This window comes from Leptopilina boulardi, unplaced genomic scaffold (assembly GCF_019393585.1).
Source record: "Leptopilina boulardi isolate dan_hultmark-lab unplaced genomic scaffold, ZJU_Lbou_2.1 LbouV2_372, whole genome shotgun sequence".
Lineage (NCBI taxonomy): Eukaryota > Metazoa > Arthropoda > Insecta > Hymenoptera > Figitidae > Leptopilina > Leptopilina boulardi.
The window spans coordinates 832,781-845,106 of NW_026137943.1; the positions used below are offsets into that span (position 1 = coordinate 832,781).

A 12,326-nucleotide genomic window follows, 5' to 3' on the forward strand; every position below is an offset into this window, starting at 1 on the left:
CGACTACGAAAGATAAACATTGCGAGGTTTTCACGAGCAGCTGAATCGTCGACGTCTACCAACTTCTTCTCTTTTCTGCATCTTACTTTTTTCACCCATACCATTTTATTTTTTTTTGTTTTCAGCGGAGAATTAAACATGTCCTGTATGTATAATAGTCAACTTAAAAATTTTCCCTCACTTTTTTCTATTTCTAAAGAATGAGAAATAGAATTAAGTGAAAGTAATTTTTCATAATTTATTTTTTTGCATAAATAAAAAGAAATTATTTGGAAAAATAATTTTTTAATAACCGGCTCATAAATCAGGCGATTAAGATATTTTTATTCTTCACTATTGTGAATTTTTTTTTCTTTGCTTCGTAAATTAACATAACAAATCTGAACACAAAAAACTATGCATTCAGAGTGTTTCATTTTTTTTTTTGAGGGTAGTAAAAAATTGTTTTCTAGAAGAAATTTACACCAGGAGGTAAAAAAATAAATATTATTCTAATTTGCAAGTAAAATTATACAAATATAATTGAGGATGCATAATATATGAGTAGAAGCGTAGAATCCATGTATGGTACATGTTATTTGAGAATGCATGGAATGAGCACAAGTGGCCGGGGTTGTTTGGCAAATGAATAGAAAACGTGTGTTCGTGTATTTAAGTGACTGGAAGTTTGCACTTGTAGGAGTGTCAAATTGGCACTTAAGCAAGTACTTACTGATATAATAAAATGCATTACCTTATTCTAAAATTATTGTTAGTAAAATTAATTTAATTTTGTAACTTTATAGAGACATTACAAAAAATTAATGGTTTTTTTGTAAAAATTAGCAAAAGAATTTAACATAATAATTAGAGAAGGTAATTTAATTTCCAATGCAATTGATAATAATTTATCCAGATTTGTCTCAACATTACGAAGACCTGAATTCTAACGGTAACTTATATGTAATAAGTTATATTATTTGGTTGCAAATTCACCATTACTTCTTCTTTTCTTCAATGATTTAGCAAGAGCATCAGCTCTCTCGAGTATTTTAAATAATATCCTAAATTGATTCTTGCAACAAATTTTTCCGCATTACACTTTAAAATATTGTCGGTTATAAAATTGCTTTAAGAAAAGATTTTCTTTAACATACAATTCAACCAAGCTTCCCATACAACCTAGTGAGAGTTTTAAAGCATAAATCTTGGAAAATATGATGTTAGTATAAGAGATAGCAGAAGAACGTGAAGCTCGTATCGAGGCAGTGAATGTAAACACGGGTCTGCACTTACGGAAAGAAATGGTTTGAAGTAAAAAGGGAGGGATTAGGAAAAAAAAGAAGCTATAGGGTCGTGCACGAAGGCGTGGATATTATAGAAACGGATGAATTCCTACCGAGAGAGAGAGAGAATCCTATACACTATGGGATTCCAATTCTTTTGGTTATAAACCGAAGGAATATTCTCGTTCTGATCCGCAAGGAGAAACGTTATCGAAAACAGAATCCACTCTTAGAATTTCGAATCAAACTTGATATATTCATGAGGACCATTAAAGCCAGAAGAGCAAGACATAGATAAGATTCGTGCTTTTTATTCATTTCTAATTCTTTGCCAAAGGGAGTTCAGCATTTTTAAAGGGGGCAAAAAATGTTCTTGGATTTAAAATTTTAAAAATGTATTATGAAAAAATTACAACAAAATGATAATTATTTTGCTAAGTAGCAGTATGATTTTAGAAGCATTAGTGAAATGTTCATAACTTCGAAAGGTTATGGAGAAATAGTTATAAACGTTTTATTTTTTTTGTGTCGCATCGTTTTGGCATCGCAGTCAGGTAATAATGCCAAACAGAATACTTAACGAGGGGTAGAAGACGAAGTTTAAAGTTTAGGACGTCTTTAAGGCCTTCCGTTGTTTACCAGTTAGAGCTGTTATCAACAAGAGGCTATCGAGAAGTTCGGTATTCCGCTTCGGCGAATGGAATACTAACGACTGAGACAAGACCTGCATTGTCGATGAAATCGGAAAGGATCCTCCAGGAAAGTTCCCTAAACGACCATTTCGAAATCTGTTTTCAATTAAGGTCACCTACACCTCCATCCACTTTTCTACACCAGGATATTGCAACCAATCGCAATTTCGTAATTTACCTATACCGGAACATCAGTTTTTCATTTTACCACAAATTCATAAATTATGTATTGAAATTAATTTTCATTCGGGAAATTATTAAACAATTTAGTAATTTTATTTTAATTGTCTTTCAAAAACATTTTTTTTAATTAAAATTCTACTATGTTTAGAATTTTTGATATGAGTGTAAAAAAATGTACACATCCACAGAACGCAAATTTGCAATGAAAATGTATGCTTTCAACATCAACTTGCAGATTTGCATTTGCTTTTGGAGTTATAATTTATTTACCGATAAAAGCATTCACTGCCTAATTAATAATTCACCAGAATGGAAGTAACCCTGAAAAGAGATGAGTGTTGGCAAATCTTATTTGTATCCTTTTAGATCTGTTATAAAATTAAAATAGAACATTGAAAGCAGAAATGGAAATATATCATCCAATTTTTCATAAAGTTATTTTATTAATTTTTTCTAGGCTCACTCTAATGATTTATAATTTATCTCATGTTAAATTCACTTGATATTCACTAACGTTTGGTAGAACATATTTTAGAAGCTTTTTCCACGAATTACAAAATGAAATTGTTAATAAAATAGAATAATATTATGATTATCTTTTTTAGAAAAATGTTCGTTAAATAAAATAAATGGTGTGTGGCAGTATTGCAAATTTTCTGCAATTGGTTTCGAACTTAAGTGAATAAAAATAAATAAAATAACAAGATTAATATTAAAATTGATTATCTTTATTTATAAAAAAATGTTCGTTAAATAAAATAAACGGTGTGTGCAGTTTTGCAAATTTTCTGCAATTGGTTTCGGACTTAAGTGAATAAAAATAAATAAAATGACAAGATTAATATTAAAATTCATTATCTTTATTAGAAAAATTTTCGTTAAATTAAAAAAATTATTTGTGGCAGTTTTGCAAATTTTCTGCAATTGGTGTCGGACTTAAGTGTATAAAAATAAATAAAATAACAAGATTAATATAAAAATTTATTATCTTTATTTAGAAAACTGTTCGTTAAATAAAATAAATGGTGCGTGGCAGTTTTGCAAATTTTCTGCAATTGGTTTCGGACTTAAGTGAATAAAAATAAATAAAATGACAAGATTAATATTAAAATTCATTATCTTTATTAGAAAAATTTTCGTTAAATTAAAAAAATTATTTGTGGCAGTTTTGCAAATTTTCTGCAATTGGTGTCGGACTTAAGTGAATAAAAATAAATAAAATAACAAGATTAATATTAAAATTGATTATCTTTATTTAGAAAAAAATGTTCGTTAAATAAAATAAATGGTGTGTGGCAGTTTTGCAAATTTTCTGCAATTGGTTTCGGACTTAATGTAAATACCGTATTTCCTTTAACCCTATTTTGTGTTGTTACTTTTATTGTAATAAATATACATTTTTGTTAATTTTATTATCATTATTAAAACTAAAAAAATAAGATTTGCATTGTCAAAGTAACAGATAATAAATGTTGACATTTTTTTTGTATTTTATTTACAAAATTAAAAATAGGTTAAATATTATCTTGAAATTAATTTTTCTTTGTACTAAAAAATTTGTAAAATTAACTAAGTTTTAAAACTTGAATCAAATACCCAAAGATTTCGTAACGTCTTGAAGCAACTATGATCTAAGGTTGATGTTGGTGTGGGTTGGGGTTGGAAGAATCATTTGCATAGAAATTAAATGCGGATAAGAGGAAAATTGTACACAGTTCCTTGAACTTTAGAAAACTTTCAAGTAACAAACTGTCTCTGATGCTGAAAAATGAATAAATTAATTACAATCTTATGACTGATTTTACTCATTTTCTTTTGGTTTAATTAGAAACATTTTTTTTTAATCTTTTGTAATTATTTATGATTTTTCTAAACAATTGGAAGATATTTTAATTATGCTAGAATAATTAGGATTTGATTTAGCATTGTATTGTAAAGTGAAATTGACGACAATATTCTCAATTCAAATTTATTGGCTTTGGTTGGACTTTTCAATAGGATAGAAACTTTTGAAGTAACAGAATTCATTGATGGTGAACGAACTGATTTCCATTTTAAAGCAGAGAGACCTCGTCTACGCCTAACCAGACAATTGGACAGTTCCACTTTAATTCGTTATCAGACACCACACACACACACCAGCCTAACTTGCATTTACAGTTTTGGAACAAAAAGCACCGAATATCGTAACAAGCCATTTTCAAAGCTTTCTAACATTTCCTCTCCCCTATCCACCTTGCTTTCTTTCGACAAGCCGGTACTTTTTTTGCATAGATTTTTTTTTACCCAAAAGAGCCAATAGTGAAATGGAAAATTGAGTTTTGTCGCTTAGCCGAGTTCCTTTAGTCCTTTATAACAAAGCGTGAAATATGAAATTGCCACAATATGCAGTAAAACGTAGCGAGAGCAGTACCAAGCCCTTATGCTTCAAACAGCCTTCATAACGATCTCGTTCTAATAATCCTCAAGTTAAAGGACATTGTGCTTGACGCTTTTTCGCAAAGTGTGGGGTTGCTGTGAATTCTCTACTTCCGTTCCGCAGAAACGACTTCTTTTACTTCTTTCGGCTCCAACGACGCGAGATTTTTATGATAGCACCTCGCAAGAAATTTTACGATTTTCTTATGTCTTTGGAGATTTCTTTTTTTTTAATTGTAAATAACCCAAGGGATCGTAAATACTTTAATGAAGACTGATCTTCATCCTATCTCTCACAATCTTACCTTCACTTCACTTTCACTTCATTTTCACTTCACTTTCATTTTCACTTCACTTTCATTTTCACTTCACTTTCACTTTCACTAAATTAAAAGTAAAATAAAAACAAAAGTATCACAGATATGTATTTATATTTTCAACGATGTGATGTGACAGAAAAATAATAAAAACAATGCTTTTGTTTGTTTCAGGAAGAATTGCAAAAATTTGACGCGCAATGAAATATTCAATCATTCACATTTCATTGCGATAGGGGTAAGAATAATCTTCATTTATACTTATTGTCAAATAATATAACATTTATAAATAAAAATATTTTTTTGCCTTCATTTATATTATAAGTTTGTCAAATAATGCAAAATCTCACTTTAGAATCTCAATTGTGAAGTGAGCAAAAGTTGAAATTCTTTTCTCGTTTATCATTTATTATCAAAGTTCTTCCCCGGTTTTATGGAGGACTCTCATGGATCACATAAATATGCGTCACTCTTTACGAAAAATTTTTTGAAAGTAGAACGGAAAACTGTCGAGAATAAGGAAGCATCATGTGGACCATGAGAGAGAGAGAGAGAGGGGGGGGTAGAATTCATTTTTTCCCCTTTTTTTGCTCCACACAAAAGATCAGTTGTAAGGGTTTGTAGTTGAAAGAAACGAATACACACACACAGCCAGTGGACGATGAGAACTTTAAAGAAAAAGAAAGTCTCAGAGAGAAAACTCGTTGACGCTCACTGTCACGGAACTTCAAAGAGAGTCCTTACACCAGTTTCGGAAAATGTAACGCGTTTTGTAACAAACTCCACCTCTTCTCATGGAGAACCTTTTAAAATTGCTAAAATGAAAAACTTTCTGACTTTCAATAGACAATTTTCTAGCCTCAAGTTACAAAGAAAAAGTGGGAGGGAAAAAAAGAGACTTGGAAATATTTTGCTCAAGTTGCGGTATGACAATTTAGATTATGTTTAAGAAAAATTATATTATTCCAATTTGTAATTTATATATATAAAATTATTCACAAAATATAAGGCTACAAATTGTTCAAAAACTTATAGCTAATTTAATTTTTTTTTTAAATAGAAAGATAGTAATTTTTCTAGACTTTTATAAAAAGGAAGCAGAGTCACAATCACAAAACATGTTCAAAAAATGATTTATTTCCGTAAACCATTAAGCATTTTTCCCTGTTTCATTTACCATCTTTTTGTTCGGACAAGAAATATTTCTGCACAAGATGAAGCGAGACTGAAAAAAAAGAGACCTAATCGCCCTAGCCATTCGTCCAACGCTGATGATCTTTTTGTTGGTTAAAAGTTCCTTTTAACGGCACTTAAATTTTTCCCCCCCTACTTTCTGACCTACATTAGTCAAATATTTACTGACTCAGTGAAATATAAAAAGTGGAAAAGTAACCAACAATTTTTTCTTTACTAAACATATCTTCATCTATTGTCACAATCGTAGTGTTTTACAGTTCCATTTTTCGCCGTGGCGCTAGTAGTAGTCTTTTACTTAAAGTTATTACTAATATATGAATAGAATTCAGAATTTTTCTTTCTATCAGAATTTTAATTCCATTTAAAAAAAATAGCAATAAAAAAAAATTACAATTCGTTAAAATGTTTAAAAGCTCTCGAATTTTATAGGAGCAGTAAAATTATTTTTCGTTGCACATAAACTCGTATATAACATTATTAATTTATTATGAGTTGTAAACTAAATTCTCATTAATCGTGAGGCTTTAAATATTTAATCAACGTAATAAAGTCACTACACTAGGAACAAGTGTTGAACATATTACTCTAAAGTTTTGTTTTGCCAAGCTCAATAATTCACAAATATCAATTATCTGTAGACTCGACATAAACTGGCTTATTTAATACCTTGTTAAGCTTCTAACCGACGTAACTTTCAACATAATGAATTACGTAACTCGAACTCATGTTGAAAGTACTAATCAATCAACTCAAAGTGAAATAATCATATTAATAGAATATCATTTTTGTATCGAATAGCCAAAAAAAAAAAACGATTCTGAAATCAATAGATATTTAAATTCATTTTCTGATCAGTTATTTTGTGATTTAATAAAAAGTGTCACAATATTTCCATATCAAAATAATTTTCATTTATTAAAACCCTACTCAATTAAAGTTGATTTCATGATTTTCAGAGTTTCGTTTATATATTTTCTCGTACAATACAACTTTACGTTGAGGTACATTCGCTTCATCGGAGTGCAACTAAAGTTTCATTCGTGCGTAGAGAAGTTTTATTCTGGAGAAGCACTGGCGGCGGTTCACCCTGAGGCAATGAGAAAATTTGAAGGGTAAGAGGCAAGAGGTGAATAAAATGAGGGGCTTCTGGCGAAAGTACCTCGAACCACCATCGAATCCACATATCCGCTTTCGAGTGCTGCATACAAATGTTCGTCGTAGTTCGACAAGTAGTTTGCAGACTATTTTGTCATATTGAGGGACCAAAAAGGAGCAAAAGTATAGAGAGAGAGAGAGAGACTCAAACAGTTCAAAGTTTTCTTCGTTCTTTACATATATTTTTTTTTCACAAAAAGAAACTGAAATTATTTTAATCATGCTTGAAACATGAGAAAAAAATGATTTTTGTTTCATAATTGTGAAAATAAATACAAGGGAATAATTATTTTGAATAAAACATATATTTGCTTTTTCGCATACGTATTTTATCCTTTCGTTCTTAACATATCCTATTTCGAGCGCAAAAGAAAGACGACCTTGCAACATTGTGAAAGTAAAACTAATGGGTACGTCAAGAGAATTCTGTCGCGGAGGGTGCTTGTGTTTACAGCGACATATCGGATCATATTTTATTTTCCAGTTTCCGCTTCGATCATCACCGCCCAACATTCTAGAGTTGCTTCGGAGTTTAAAATGGCTGTTCTTTTTCTAAAAAAAAAAATATATATAAAACTTGCTGAAAATATAAATAATTGCTGACAATTTTATTTTTACAATCTGATAAATCCGAGTCGCTGTACCAAAAAAAAAAATTCTAATTTTATTACATTGCATATTATTTTTGAACTAAATTATCATTTCAGATATGATAAATTAAAAATTAGATAAAATATTTAAAAATCCATTTTTGTGCATTAATACTATTTTGATGTTATAATAAAGTTTCTCAGATAATGGTGAATTATAAATCATTCTAAGAAACTTTTTGAAGAATTCCAAAATTCTCTACTCCGGAAGAACAAGAAGAAGAAGAAGAAGAAGAAGAATGTAAGATGAACTTAACTGGAATCGCAAGGATGTAAAACATTAATGAGTTCTTGCATATTGAAATGTGAGATTATAACGAGAGGTGGAATAAATATTCTAAAGCGTCACGTGCTCGTGCGATCGCGTTGAAAATAAATCTTAACGAGGGCAGATGCAGAATATTAATTACGGAAGGCAGAGTCCGTGCTATTGGATATTCTGTTCTATTCTACCTCCCCTCTCTATCTCACTCCCCTTTTTTCGCCCTTTCCCTATTTCTCCACCACCTCCTGTAGCAAATAATGAATACGACGTGGCAACAGAATGGAAAGCAGGAAAGAGCTTTACGAAGGGCGTAATAGAATAAAATAAAAACCAATATGTGCGCTTCGTGACGAGAGAAGATTTATATGGTAAAATATGATTCTCTTGATGCGAATTCGTTGAAATTGAAAAAATGACTCGGAAAAAGATAGCATAAACAATAAGCGTTGCCTTCTATATATAGTCACAAGGAAAATTTTTTTAAAATGAAATTTAAAAAACTATAATTACAACAGAAATAGATTAACGTTAGATAAGCCTGATTCTAAAAAAATCTACTCTGTACAAAAAAGATTTGAATTGAAGAATGTCTCCCTAAAATTGACTTATACTACTGTGACGCTACTTTGTATTATCCATGCTACAAGTTGCGTATTCATTCACTTATAACCAAGACGAGTTAAAGAAGAAAGCAAATAACCTAGGATTTAATTGGAAATATTGATCAATCCTTGTAAGGAATAATTTAATAGGGGTGCCAATGAGGGTGTTATTTTCTGCAATAGGACAATCGTTTATGTCCGGAGAATTTCTGAAATTTCTTCTTCGAAATTACGAATACTAACAGCGCTATTGAATATTTCGCTACTTAGTGATTTAAAGCTAGATTCACTGTAAAAAAATTTCTAGCTATTGTACAATGAATTTTAGTAACGCCCTAAAACTTTCTGATGATGTCATCAAGGTTGCTTCTAATACTTTTTCTTTCTGCGTAAATTAATCCAGCTCGCTGATTTAGGTTTAATTAATTTCAATAGCTCAGAAATTCACCAAAAAATATTGACAAAATGTCCAATGCGTACACCAATAGCGGAATTACGAATACCAACAGCGCTACGAATATTCCGCTACTTAGTGATTAAAAGCTAGATTCAGTGTAAAAAATTTCTAGCTAATGTACAATGAATTTTTGTAACGTCCTAAAACTTTCTGATGATGTCATCAAGTTTGCTTCTAATACTTTTTCTTTCTGCGTAAATTAATCCTTCTCGCTGATTTGGATTTAATTAATTTCAATAGCTCAGAAATTCACCAAAAAATATTGACAAAATGTCCAATGTGTACACCAATAGCGGAATTACAATACCAACAGCGCTAGGAATATTCCGCTACTTAGTGATTAAAAGCTAGATTCAGTGTAAAAAATTTTCTAGCTAATGTACAATGAATTTTTGTAACGTCCTAAAACTTCCTGATGATGTCATCAAGGTTGCTTCTAATACTTTTTCTTTCTGCGTAAAATAATCCAGCTCGCTGATTTGGGTTTAATTAATTTCAATAGCTCAGAAATTCACCAAAGAATATTGACAAAATGTCCAATGCGTACACCAATAGCGGAATTACGAATACCAACAGCGCTACGAATATTCCGCTACTTAGTGATTAAAAGCTAGATTAAATGTAAAAAATTTTCTAGATAATGTTTAATGAATTTTTGTAACGTCCTAAAACTTCCTGATGATGTCATCAAGGTTGCTTCTAATACTTTTTCTTTCTGCGTAAATCAATCCAAGTCGTTGATCTCCAATGTAACCTTTTGGTCCACAGTCTGCAACTTTTCTAACTCTCCAACAATTCTATTCTCTTTGATGAACGTCTTCTTGTATGGGAAGCTTCCAATTCTTATAAAGATGTCTTCTTTCTTAATGGATCTTGCATCTGCTACCCTTGTGTACTATGTAATTCAAAATTTCATTTTCTAAAAAAGAAATCTCTTTCCTCAAGATTTTTCAATGATTTTTCAATTTCAAAGTCTTCACTTTATCATAATGAACTCACTTGAATTGTTGAGTTGGATCACTATCTATATTACCCATGTACAATAACTGATTTACTTACTACCACTCACTTCTTTACTTTTCTGTTCCGTTTTATGATTGAAAGTGTGGAATAAGAAGACGAAGGAAAAGCTCTGCTCAATATAGGTGTAACCCAGTCTGTACACCGATCCATGAAGATCCCGTGAATTATATTATGAAAAAGAAGACGGTTACGTAGCTTCATGAATAATTCAAAAAAGCTCCTTCCTCCCGGGAAACAAATGAAAAATAATGGAAGCGAAGCGGAAGTTCGCCGATACATTCGCCATTATTTCTCTCGTCCTTTGGAAAAGAAAGCTTCTTCTTTTACTTCTTCTTCTTCTTTTCTTTCAGTTCTTCTTTTTTTTTTCTCTACACCGACCGCTTTATTTGATCGAGCGTAACCAATCGGAGAGAAATCTATTGCCAGTTAAAAATCAACCAAGTTAGAAACAGATGGTAGCATTATTTACCAGTGATGTGGTAAATCGTATTATTGAACATTTAATAAGCTGCGAAATGTGCTTTGAATTTCTTTTGAATTCTTACAAGTCTATTTATATAATAAAAAAAATTGATTTTTAAGTATTATTTTCCGGTTTTATTATAGTTTGAAAAAAAAATTTATATTCACTGGTATTAAAAATTTTATCACAATTGTTTGTCTTATTTGTTTGCAGAACAAGACTACCATAATAAAAGTAAAGTGGCCAATAACTATGCCAAATAATCCTTGAACATTTCTACACTATGAGGACATGAAGAAACACATAAAGGAGTCAGAGGCATATAAATAAAATTCAAATTGGTATTGTTACAAGGGATTCTAATTTGGATTGCAAGTGGTTTTATTATATAATTATAAGCCATGTGAATTGCAGAATTCTGAATGGGAATTCTATTCATGAAGTTCAAAATCGCATTTTGTGGTATGTACCCGCGAAGTAAAGGACAATTTGATAGTCTAAAAGTGTTGGTTATAGTCATAGGTATAGGAGTATGTGCAGTTCTTGTATGTCCAGTCTTATGCGAGAGAACAGGTGCGCTGCATTTGTTTCTCATTTCCATACTATACTGGCAATGTGTACATATATATTCCACAGGATGCGACTTTTACCTAAAATAGTCACGGTATTCTCCTTTTGTTAAAAGAAAATTATCACTGAGCTTTTGACTTAACCTAGTAACTTGAAATGTACATACATTGACGAAAAAAAAACAGTAAATTGAAAATTCTTTAATTTATATCGAGTCTATTGATAACTAATATTTTTTAATTACTAATCCTGAACATTTATTCTAAGAAACTTAAATCTTAGAATTTTTCAAAAAATTCTACTATTCTAAAAATATTCTTCTAGAAAAATAAAATAAAAAGTGATAAAGAGAATGATAATATTTGATTCTAGAAATGAATATAATTTGATCATTTTAAGATACAAGAGCAAATAAAGCGAAATTTGAAATTTATTTTTATTAAGCTTTCAAGATAAGACTGTTCGTTTATGAACGACCATAATGGTAAAGTGCAAAGACTGGTTTCTCATAATGGCAGCACAAAATCGTAACGACTTTTCCCTTTTGTACCAACCATATATAGAAATACTTTTCCTAATGTGACAATAAATTTTTGTACTATTACGCATTTTCCCCATTTACTCTATCATACACATTTAAATATAGATACTTATGTTACATTATTATTAAATTTTAAATTAAAACATGATATAAATTAGAAAAAATAAAAAAAAAACATTATCAGAACAACGGTACAGTAGTTGGAAAAATGTTTTAAGTAATTTTAAATTTATTTTCATAATAATTAAAGATTTTAAGAGAAATTTTTAATTTGTAGATATGAAAATACAAAGACCAAATGTAGTGGTTTTTTTTTTATTTTTATTAAGCGCACTGAAGATAATACCATGTGTATACTATGAAAGATCATAACGATAAAGTATAAAGACTGGTTTCTCAAAATGGTTTGCGCAAAATTATAATGACTCATTTCACCTTTAACGTCTGCTCATAATGCTGCATTTCAAAATGCAATCATGGAAGTATAACATTTTATCTATCTTAATATTATTTTTAATTACACTGCAA

The 12,326-nt window shown here is 30.2% G+C and overlaps 1 protein-coding gene across 1 annotated transcript in view; it reads left to right on the forward strand.

Moving 5' to 3' along the window:
* The window catches only part of LOC127287746 (chondroitin sulfate N-acetylgalactosaminyltransferase 1), a 57,665-nt gene that overhangs the window by 13,947 nt on the left and 31,392 nt on the right, over window positions 1-12,326 (forward strand). The window contains exon 2 of the mRNA XM_051314841.1: window positions 5,054-5,113. The gene's annotated coding sequence lies outside the window, so the exon portion shown is untranslated. The remainder of the gene's footprint in view (window positions 1-5,053; window positions 5,114-12,326) is intronic.